Consider the following 12,439-nt stretch of genomic DNA (forward strand, 5'->3'; position numbering starts at 1 on the left):
TACCACAATACTTATTCTCTTCGCTTTTTAGTACAAACATAACAAGGAATGAGATGATGATAGAAATGTATGTATTGTTTCCTCATACAGTAAATTTTTGTCTCCAGTTATAATATGAAATACTAGTCCTGAGCTTCTGGAATTAAACCTTTTCCTATTTACTAATTATTTTTACACCCGCTGACAACATGAATTGTATGGATGTTGTCAACATGTAAATCTACACAATACAGATACACAAACCTATAAATGCTTACCAGTAAAGATACATAAATGCATGCACTATTTGCTTTACTATTTTAGGTGTCTGTACATCATATTTTATTATTCTAGTGGATGTATTGTAAGATGCACCTTAATCATGGCAGTTAATCATCAATATAATTGTCAACATAATTCATCATTTCAAGTAATCCTTGTCAGCGTTTGCACACATTTTTTCTAACAGCTAATCTTTAGGATATTCCTGAAACATGTATTTCACTTTTAGACATAGGCTTCACAGCCTGTGTCATATGGATCCTTCCCATCAATACCAACTTTCCTGAATTGCACAGGTGGGAACTTTCCCTGCAATATATCCTATGTTCCTATAACCCTCCTGGCCTCAACCATTGTTAGTCACTGTCCTCACCCATCCAGTCCCTGTTCCCATTCCAGCACTGTACAGCCCTCATTCCACCATTGCACCCAGCCTTTTTGCTTCTCTTCTTTTCCACTGTCCCCCACCCCATAGCCCTCCATCTGACCTCCCGACTGCACACAGCTGACCTACCCTCTCTCCACCTTGTCCCTGCGCATTCCCCAGCAGCACTTCACTTCAGTGCTGTCACTCCTACCCAACTATCCCTCCCCTTCCCCACCCCCCAGCCTCCTTCTTACCCCTACCCAGTCGCCACTCCCATCATGTACTGGTGCTGCTGCTCGCAGTGTGGCTTCAGCTGCCTGAGACTGCAGTTGTATTTGTGAGTTGTGTTAGTGTGTATATTTGTGTGTGTGTGTGTGAGAGAGAGAGAGAGAGACAGAGAGAGAGAGAGAGAGAGAGAGAGAGAGAGAGAGAGAGAGAGATCTATTTTTGATGAAGGCCTTACAGGCCGAAAGCTTTATTTCTGACAGTCTTTTTATTGTGCCTATCTGCAACTCATCATCCATGCTCTATGGTGAGTGGCAATTTTCCTTTTCATAATATTGTTACATTCTATCCTGGATTTTCTATTGTTCAAGAGATGCAGCTCCTCATGGCTCATTTGCATTCAGACAGACTTTTGTTCAAGAGCCAAAAAATGTGGCACTCAGTGGGCACAAACAGGTCATATGGAGATGATCATCCACAATGAAGTTTTTTGTACAATTTCATTCCATTATACAGGCTGATCAACAAAGACAGGAGACTGTTTTTTTCCTGTAGCTGCTGTGATACTTTCGTGTCTGTACAATGAGTATTTGAAAAAAGTGGGTTTTTTTGTGTCCATGGGTGACAGCACTCTTGTATTGGTAGGTTGGTAGTAACGTTCTATTTTGTAGGCTCTATGAATTTAGCATACCAAACTATAGAGTTGATGCGAGAGGAGCAGTACAGCGCAATAAAACTGTTCATTTGAACCAAACAGTCACTGAAACTTATGAAAAGCTGCAGTAAGCGTAAAGTGAAGATGCACCAACTTGTGCAACAGTTGGGTTTGGTTGTTTGGGGGAAGAGACCAAACAGCAAGGTAATTTGTCTCATCGGATTAGGGAAGGATGGGGAAGGAAGTCAGCCGTACCCTTTCAAAGGAACCATCCTGGCATTTGCCTGGAGCAATTTAGGGAAATCACGGAAAGCCTAAATCAGGATGGCTGGATGCAGGATTGATGTGCAACAGTGTGTAGGTGGTTCAAGAACTACAAAGAAGGCCGAATGTCTGTGTTAAGTAAGGTGAGCCTGGTGTTTTGGCTTCTGCTGTGACTGAAGTCAATATCAACAGAGGTGCTGTGATTGTCCATGAGGACAAGCAGATTACATTACGGAAACTCAGTGAAGTATTTAGGATTTCGTATGGCAGTGTCTTTACGATTGTCCATGATCATCTCCACATGACGTGTTTGTGCCCACTGAGTGCCACATTTTTTGACTATTGAACGAAAGTCTGTGCGAATGCAGATGAGTCATGAGGAGCTGTGTCTCTCTGCTGATTTACCAGCATGCAGTTCCTCCTGACACTAATGTTACAACAGCATACTAAATGTTGTTACTGGCTAAACTGAGTAAGCATATTGCAAGGAAATGACCAGAAGTTCCTTTGATTTAGTGGAAACTTCATCATGGCAAATCATTGCAAATCAGTTTTTGGCTCAATTCAACATTACGTGTGTACTGCACCCACCTTATAGTCCCAACAATCTTGCACTCTATGTGATACCACCCCCCCTTCCCCCCCCCCCCCCCCTCTCTATGCCACACCACTAAAGACACAGCTTCAGGGCATTCCATTTGAGAACTCTGAAGCAGTGTGTAAGAAAAGTGAGGTGATTCTCAAGGGTCTGACATAGAATGGCATGGACCATAAGCTTGAAGACTGGAAGAGACACTATAAAAAGTGTATTCAAGTAGGAGTGGAGCACAATGGAAAAAAATAAGCTTAACATTTAAATTCTGTAATAACTATGTGTGGAAAAAAAGTAAGTCTTTCTTGGTCTTTGTTGATCAGCCCTTGTATACAGAATTCTAATTTGTCCACTTCTGTAGCTCAGGGTTCAGCATGTCTGGCTGCTATGTGGAGGATTCAGGTTTGATTCCTGGTGTACCAGGGATTTTTCCTTGGTGGGAGGACTGGAGCAGGGTGCACTCAGCCTTGCAATGCCAATTGAGGAGCTACTTGGAATTAGAATTAGTGGCTCCATGGTCAGTAACTCTGACAAAGGCTGTGAGAGCAGCATGCTGATTCTGTGTCTCTCCATACCCCACCAAACAATGCTAGTTACAGAGGATGACATGGTAGTCAGTTGGTCCTGACTGAACCAAAACTTTGCTTTATCACACTACTTTGGGATTTTGTTTTGTTTCTCCTTCTAGGATAAAACTGTTAGCTGGATCTGGTTCTGTGTTCATGTAGAGATCTCTTCTGCTGCACGCTGATTGATGTCTTTCTTTATGTGGATCACTGTTCATAAAATGTATTCACATAGAACAGTGGATGTTCCCATAGATTTAAACAATTCAGTGCAGTGATTTGTCTTTTTGCTTTTTGTACAGCCCTTTTTTTGCAGCTTACAGGCTGTAAATGAAGTTACATAAAACATTCTTAGATTTATTACTGTGCCAATTCAGGGCAAACCTTGAACTTTCAACAGTAACCCCCATCATCTTCATCAGGACCAACTGGTTTGTCAAAACTGCTGCTGCAGTGGACTGTCAGCCCACAGACTGCTACTGATTGGTCGGTAATTATGTAAAGCTGTCACAGGTGGTGTGACAAATATCTCTGGCCCTTCTCTGCATCAAGAGCTTGCTTCAGTACACTACTAAGATTGTATCCACTGTCATGGTTGAAGATTTCTCACACATTCTTATTTCTACAGCCTCTTTAATTACAGAGTCCCAGTATGCAGAGCCTGGGACAAAACTTCTGTTTTGTCAAAGAGTATTTTATGTTTGGTTGTGAGGATGTGCTCAGCAACTGAAGAGTTCTCCAGTTCTTGATTTTTATACGTGACTGTTGTTCTGCACAGTGGTCGGGAATGGTGCGGATGAACTGACCAATGTAATTGCTTCCACAACCACAAGGGATGTTGAAACTCCCAGGAATCCTGAAGTTGAGACTGTCCTTAATAACATCTCCTTGATCTCCTTAGGAGATTTGAAAATAAATCTTATATCTTGTCTTCCCGGGACTCTCACTATTTTGCTAGACGTAACTTACAGACTGTTTGTATGTTCTGCTCAATAGTTCCTCAGAAGGTTGTGCTGAAACTAATTATACAATGAACAAGTGCAATACATATTATTCTGGTATATGAGCTACTATACACCGAATTTATTATTCTAAGTTTATAAACTGCTGAAATATTCACTTCTTTGGGGCAGTAACACGGTGAGCCTCCTTTAGTTGTGGGTCATACGCATCTGTAGAAATTTTATCCTTGATACATATTCTTTGAGCTCATCATTGACTTTTGGAGAGTCACCTTTTCTCCATGTAAAATTAATTTGGTGTTTTCTATTCACCTGCATAAATGAATGAGCTTTCTCCAAATTTTTCATTTTGTACACTTGGTAGTTCATCACTTATTAGAGTATTACTGTCATCATCAAATAGTACTGTTTCACTGTGTTAGACTACTGGGGTAAATCATTGATATGTATCAAGATGAATATTGGGCTCTGCAGACTTTCTTGTGAGACTCCAATATTAATGTATTTTGGGTAAGACTGGAGTTGGTTTGAGAGATCCCCACCCGTTGCACTCTGTTTTTTAGGTTAACACGTAGAAATTATTTGCTACACTCCCTACCCCTTATTTGCTAATGGATCCAGTGTCCAGTGTATTTAGCAGAACTGTGTGTTGTGACAGTGCCACGATATTTAAAAGTGCCGCTACGTCAGTACGTGAACACGGCGACAGAGGTGCTCCGCAACTCGGCTGAGCGCAGGAGCGCCACCTAGCTATGAACGGCGCTGGCCGCATGTCACGAGACGGCAGTCGAATGACAGATAAGCAGTTAGTAGCATGTAACCTGCTATTGTTTCTACTTTTGTATATCCACGCAATTTATTAGTGATTAAAGGTTATAACACTTTTTGGCGACGAGGTCGGATATTTTTTTTCCTGCGTTGTGGAATTGTGTGTTCGTGTCGGGGCAGACATGGAACAGCTTATGCAAGTGCTCATTGAACAACAAATACAGCTGACGGCTGCTATTCAGGCACAACAAACACAGCTGACGGCTGCTATTCAGGCGTTGTCGACGTCGCTTACTCATCGTCTGTCTTCCTCTTCTTCGCCTCCATTCCCTCCTTACGACGAGGCTGCTGAAGACTGGGAGGATTATGAGAAGCGTTTGCGGCAACACTTCTTGGCTTTCGGCGTTGTCGACGCTCCTATGTGTAAGTCGTTATTTCTATCTTGGATTTCCCCACGGATCTATCAGCTGCTATCTCAGTTAGCCCTCTGCTGGAACCTGCCTCTCTGTCCTTCCAAGAAATGTGTGACTTATTGTCTAACTATTACCGAAAAAACACCCACATCGTTGCCGCCCGCGTGGCGTTCTACCGGTGTCGTAAACAGCCCCATCAATCTTACCGGTCTTGGGCAACGGAACTACACGGTCTGAGTCGGAAATGTCGGTTTGTCACGGACACTCATCATGAGTCTTATGCTGATTCAATGCATGTTGTTGTTGTTGTGGTCTTCAGTCCTGAGACTGGTTTGATGCAGCTCTCCATGCTACTCTATTCTGTGCAAGCTTCTTCATCTCCCAGTACCTACTGCAACCTACATCATTCTGAATCTGCTTAGTGTATTGATCTCTTGGTCTCCCTCTACGATTTTTACCCTCCACGCTGCCCTCCAATGCTAAATTTGTGATCCCTTGATGCCTCAAAACATGCCCTACCAACCGATCCCTTCTTCTAGTCAAGTTGTGCCACAAACTTCTCTTCTCCCCAATCCTATTCAATACCTCCTCATTAGTTACGTGATCTAACCACCTTATCTTCAGCATTCTTCTGTAGCACCACATTTCGAAAGCTTCTATTCTCTTCTTGTCCAAACTGGTTATCGTCCATGTTTCACTTCCATACATGGCTACACTCCATACAAATACTTTCAGAAACGACTTCCTGACACTTAAATCTATACTTGATGTTAACAAATTTCTCTTCTTCAGAAACGATTTCCTTGCCATTGCCAGTCTACATTTTATATCCTCTCTACTTCGACCATCATCAGTTATTTTACTCCCTAAATAGCAAAACTCCTTTACTACTTTAAGTGTCTCATTTCCTAGTCTAATTCCCTCAGCATCACCCGATTTAATTTGACTACATTCCATTATCCTCGTTTTGCTTTTGTTGATGTTCATCTTATATCCTCCTTTCAAGACACTGTCCTTTCCGTTCAACTGCTCTTCCAAGTCCTTTGCTGTCTCTGACAGAATTACAATGTCACCGGCGAACCTCAAAGTTTTTACTTCTTCTCCATGAATTTTAATACCTACTCCAAATTTTTCTTTTGTTTCCTTTACTGCTTGCTCAATATACAGATTGAACAACATCGGGGAGAGGCTACAACCCTGTCTCACTCCTTTCCCATCCACTGCTTCCCTTTCATGTCCCTCGACTCTTATAACTGCCATCTGGTTTCTGTACAAATTGTAAATAGCCTTTCGCTCCCTGTATTTTACCCCTGCCACCTTCAGAATTTGAAAGAGAGTATTCCAGTTAACGTTGTCAAAACCTTTCTCTAAGTCTACAAATGCTAGAAAAGTAGGTTTGCCTTTTCTTAATCTTTCTTCTAAGATAAGTCGTAAGGTTAGTATTGCCTCACGTGTTCCAACATTTCTACGGAATCCAAACTGATCTTCCCCGAGGTCCGTTTCTACCAGTTTTTCCATTCGTCTGTAAAGAATTCGCGTTAGTATTTTGCAGCTGTAACTTATTAAACTGATAGTTCGGTAATTTTCACATCTGTCAACACCTGCTTTCTTTGGTATTGGAATTATTATATTCTTCTTGAAGTCTGTGGGTATTTCGCCTGTCTCATACATCTTGCTCACCAGATGGTAGAGTTTTGTCATGACTGGCTCTCCCAAGGCCATCAGTAGTTCTAATGGAATGTTGTCTACTCCCGGGGCCTTGTTTCGACTCAGGTCTTTAAGTGCTCTGTCAAACTCTTCACGCAGTATCTTATCTCCCATTTCATCTTCATCTACATCCTCTTCCATTTCCATAATACTGTCCTCAAGTACATCGTCCTTGTATAAACCCTGTATATACTCCTTCCACCTTTCTGCCTTCCCTTCTTTGCTTAGAACTGCGTTTCCATCTGAGCTCTTGATATTCATACAAGTGGTTCTATGTTCTCCAAAGGTCTCTTTAATTTTCCTGTAGGCAGTATCTATCTTACCCCTAGTGAGATAACCCTCTACATCCTTACATTTGTCCTCTAGCCATCGCTGCTTAGCCATTTTGCACTTTCTGTCGATCTCATTTTTGAGACGTTTGTATTCCCTTTTGCCTGCTTCATTTACTGCATTTTTATATTTTCTCCTTTCATCAATTAAATTCAATATTTCTTCTGTTACCCAAGGATTTCTATTAGCCCTCGTCTTTTTACCTACTTGATCCTCTGCTGCCTTCACTACTTCATCCCTCAGAGCTACCCATTCTTCTTCTACTGTATTTCTTTCCCCCATTCCTGTCAATTGTTCCCTTATGCTCTCCCTGAAACTCTCTACAACCTCTGGTTCTTTCAGTTTATCCAGGTCCCATCTCCTTAAATTCCCACCTTTTTGCAGTTTCTTCAGTTTTAATCTACAGTTCATAAGCAATAGGTTGTGGTCAGAGTCCACATCTGCCCCTGGAAATGTCTTACAATTTAAAACCTGGTTCCTAAATCTCTGTCTTACCATTATATAATACCTTTTAGTATCTCCAGGGTTCTTCCATGTATAAAACCTTCTTTTATGATTCTTGAACCAAGTGTTAGCTATGATTAAGTTATGCTCTGTGCAAAATTCTACAAGGCGGCTTCCTCTTTCATTTCTTCCCCCCAATCCATATTCACCTACTATGTTTCCTTCTCTCCCTTTTCCTACTGACGAATTCCAGTCACCCATGACTATTAAATTTTCGTCTCCCTTCACTACCTGAATAATTTCTTTTATCTCGCCATACATTTCATCAATTTCTTCATCATCTGCAGAGCTAGTTGGCATATAAACTTGTACTACTGTAGTAGGCATGGGCTTTGTGTCTATCTTGGCCACAATAATGCATTCACGATGCTGTTTGTAGTAGCTAACCCGCACTCCTATTTTTTTATTCATTATTAAACCTACTCCTGCATTACCCCTATTTGATTTTGTATTTATAACCCTGTAATCACCTGACCAAAAGTCTTGTTCCTCCTGCCACCGAACTTCACTAATTCCCACTATATCTTACTTTAACCTATCAATTTCCCTTTTTAAATTTTCTAACCTACCTGCCCGATTAAGAGATCTGACATTCCCCGCTCCGATCCGTAGAATGCCAGTTTTCTTTCTCCTGATAACGACGTCCTCGTGAGTAGTCCCCGCCCGGAGATCCGAATGGGGGACTATTTTACCTCCGGAATATTTTACCCAAGAGGACGCCATCATCATTTAATCATACAGTAAAGCTGCATGTCCTCGGGAAAAATTACGGCTGTAGTTTCCCCTTGCTTTCAGCCGTTCACAGTACCAGCACAGCAAGGCCGTTTTGGTTAATGTTACAAGGCCAGATCAGTCAATCATCCAGACTGTTGCCCCTGCAACTACTGAAAAGGCTGCTGCCCCTCTTCAGGAACCACATGTTTGTCTGGCCTCTCAACAGATACCCCTACGTTGTGGTTGCACCTACGGTACGGCCATCTGTATCGCTGAGGCACGCAAGCCTCCCCACCAACGGCAAGGTCCATGGTTCATGGGGGAAGGATTCAATGCATAGGGATGCTATTCTACGGCTTGCTCCTGATAAAGAAGTTCGGCAACATGCCTTACAACTGCCAAACCCGTCGTTGTCGGAAGTTCTAAGCATCGCTCAATCTTTTGAAGTGTCTCACACTGCTGGTGCGCAAATAGACACGTGGTGTGATGTAGGCACTATACAGACAACTTTTGACATGGACAATTTGCCTGTTTCCCAGAGGAACGACGATGTGGCGGCGGTCTACTCGCGTCAACAACGTCGCGTTGGGCTGCCACGCTCGCAGCAAAAACAGCAACCACAGAAGCAGGTTCGTTCCGCACTTCCTTCTTGTCCACGTTGTTTCGTACAGCATGGCAGGGCCGCATGTCCAAAACGTTGGGCCATTTGTAATTCATGTAGGAAAAAAGGCCACATTGCTTCTGTGTGTCAGTCCCCTAAGGTTCCTGTCGACGAGGACGACGCTTCGGGATGTTAACTGTGTGCTTTCTCAAACAAATAAGTTGTTTGTTACTGTTCGTGTTCTGGATAAAGACATTCGCATGCAAGTGGACACTGGCTCTGCAGTAACTCTCATTAATTCTCGCACGTATTTGGAGTTGGGCTCCCCTCCCTTGTCTCCAGTTACGCAAAATCTGTGAACTTATAATAAGCAGAAAATTCCTATCGTTGGCCAGTTTGATGCTTCCACTGCCTACAAGTCTGTTGTTAGGCCCCTCACGTTTTATGTGGTGGATCATGCGGGCACTGAAAACCTGTACGGTTATGATGCTTTCCAGATGTTCGGGTTCTCCATTGATGATGATGTGCACCTCATATCTGAGGATATTCCGTATCAACAGCTGGATGGATTGTGTTCTGAATTCTCGTCCATGTTCTCTGCTGGTCTGGGTCGTGCCAAGGATTTTGAAGCCCACAATACTCTTAAGCCTGCAGCTCGCCCTAAGTTTTTCCAGGCACGCCCTATTCCGATGGTGTTGCATGCGCCTGTCAAGGCTGAGATAGACAGGTTAACAGCTTCAGGGATTCTCCTTCCTGTTACCTCCAGCGAATGGGCATCGCCAATCGTGGTGGTTTCTAAACCAAACGGGAGTCTGCGATTGTGTGGTGATTTAAAGCCACTGTCAATGCTCAGAGCCTCATTGACACTTATCCTCTTCCCAGTCCTGAGGAGTTATTTACCAAGCTTGCTGGGGGCCAGTTCTTTTCCAAACTTGACTTACCGGAGGCATACCATCAGTTGCCGTTGGATGCATCTTCCAAGGAATTTCTTGTCATCAACACTCCTTGTCGGTTGTATCAGTACCAGCGGTTACCATTTGGCGTCGCTAGTGCGCCGGCCATTTTTCAGCGGTTTTTGAAACGGCTCACAGCTTCCGTTCCCGGCTGCATCAACTACCTGGATGACATTGTTGTCACGGGGGCCTCCACTGAGGAGCACCTTCGCAATTTGCATTCACTGTTTCGGGTTCTGCATTCGGCTGGGTTGAAGTGCAATCTGGACAAGTCACAGTTCTTCCAACCCTCCATTGTGTATCTTGGTTTCCACTTCTCCCATGAGGGTATACGTCCTCTACGTCAGCACGTTGCGGCCATTAACGCTCTACCCCAGCCGTCTACAGTCAAAGAACTTCAGGCGTTTCTAGGCAAGATTGCTTATTATCACAAATTCATTCCATCCACGGCGGCGGTAGCTCATCCTCTGCATCAGCTGTTATGCAAAAACGTCCCTTTCTGTTGGTCTGACGAGTGTGAGCAGGCTTTTGTCTGCCTGAAGGCTCATTTGCAGTCGGCACCTTGTCTTGCCACATTCCGTCCAGGTCAGCACTTGGTTCTGGCGACTGACGTGTCACAGTATGGCCTAGGAGCTGTTCTCGCCCATCAGTATGAGGATGGGTCAGAACGACCCATCGTCTATGCTTCCAAGACCCTCAACGATGCCCCAACGGCGTTACTCTCAAATCGAAAAGGAGGCGCTCACTATCATTTATGCTCTAAAAAAGTTCAGCGTTTTTTTGTATGGTTGCAAGTTTCACCTCATCACCGACCACAAGCCGCTGGTCTCTCTGTTCAGCCCATCGGCGTCATTTCCGGATAAGGCAGCTCACCGCCTGCAACGTTGGGCCTTATACTTGTCTCGTTTTCACTATGAGATTCACTATTGCCCCACGGCCCAGCACGCCAACGCTGATGCGTTGTTGCATTTGCTGATGGGCCCCGACCCGGTTTTCGATCGAGATGAACTACTCTGTTTCCACATAGATGAGGAAGAACATCGTGCGGTCGAGGGTTTTCTACTTACAGGATCGCAGGTCGCGTCGGATACTGTGCGGGACCCGATCCTGCGTCAGGTGATCGGTTTTGTTCAACGGGGTTGCTGGACAGGACCAAGGGCCGGGCATCGGATCCCCTTCGCAACTACCATGCCTTGCGCCTTCGTCTGTCTGTTCGTGAGGGTGTTGTTCTTCTGGCCACAGATGGCGCATCTCCATGGGTCGTGGTGCCAGCCTCTCTTCACAAAGATGTTCTCAAACTGTTGCATGAAGGCCATTGGGGGATTTCTCGGACTAAGTCCCTGGCCCGCAGGCACGTTTATCGGCCCGGTATTGATTCGGACATCGCCCACATGGTCGCTGCATGTGGTCAGTGTGCTCAACAACTGGCTGCACCCTGTACAATGCCCTCTCCGTGGCCTGATCCGACGCAGCCATGAGAACGGGTGCACGCTGACTTTGCCGGCCCTTTCCTCGGCACTTACGGTCTACTGTTGATTGACACCTTCTCGAAGTTTCCGTTTGTTGTTTGATGTCCGTCACCCACCACTGTGGTGACGACGCTGGCTTTGTCCAAAATCTTTGCGCTAGAAGGTCTTCCATTCACGATCGTCACGGACAATGGCCCTCAGTTCTCTTCGCAGGCCTTCCGTGATTTTTGTACTGAACAAGGGATTCATCATGTTACAGCACCGCCCTTCCATCCGCAATTGAATGGGTAGGTCAAGTGCCTTGTCCGCACTTTCAAAAGCCAGATGAAAAAATTCCTTAGTGATTTTTCTACAGATGACGCTCTGTTGCAATTTCTGAGCTCTTATCGCTTCACGCCTCTGGGTGATTGCAACCCTGCTGAACTCTTGCATGGCTGCCAACCGCGCACTCTACTGCACCTGCTTCACCCTGTCAGGCCTTGTACTGTGTCCCCTAGTGCGGGAAAATACTCGGTGGGCACCGACGTGTGGGCACGAGGGTATGGATCTCGCCCTAAATGGATTCCAGGAGTGGTCAAGGCTCTTCGCGGCCGCCGGCTTTGTGAAATACGTACGGACGACGGCATGGTTGTTCGCCATTACGACCAGATGCGCCCACGAGTGGTGGCCACACCGGTGCCACCACCCCTTCTTTCGCCTCCACCAGCCCGAGAAGCCGGTCCTGTCGCTGCTGCCAATCATCCGTGCGTGTTGCTGCAGCCGACGTCGCTACCGCTTCCGAGTACACCGGAACCAGCCCCAGTCGTGACGCCGCCTTCTCCGGGACCCATCTTGCTGGAGCACACCCCCAGGTCCACGACACCTATGGCTGCTGCTCCGGAGTTTTCACCCATCATCTCGTCCAGGAGCACGTTCCACGCACAAGCTTCCGTCCTGGACATTTTCGACCATACTCTCGTGTTTCTCCGCAGGATCTTCTCGGGGCCTCCCAAGAGGCCATGGATGTCTCCACACTGTCCGTGTCTCCAAGGAAGTGAGTTTTTTTTCTTTTTTTTTTTTTTTTTCAAGGGGGGAAAAGTGTTGTGACA

General features: G+C 45.0%; 1 protein-coding gene across 1 annotated transcript in view; it reads right to left on the reverse strand.

Annotated features, from left to right (window-relative positions):
• Positions 1-12,439, reverse strand: part of LOC126198608 (protein unc-13 homolog B) — a 450,615-nt gene that overhangs the window by 185,557 nt on the left and 252,619 nt on the right. The window lies entirely within an intron of this gene.

The sequence above is a fragment of the Schistocerca nitens genome, chromosome 8 (assembly GCF_023898315.1).
Source record: "Schistocerca nitens isolate TAMUIC-IGC-003100 chromosome 8, iqSchNite1.1, whole genome shotgun sequence".
In the NCBI taxonomy this organism is placed as follows: domain Eukaryota; kingdom Metazoa; phylum Arthropoda; class Insecta; order Orthoptera; family Acrididae; genus Schistocerca; species Schistocerca nitens.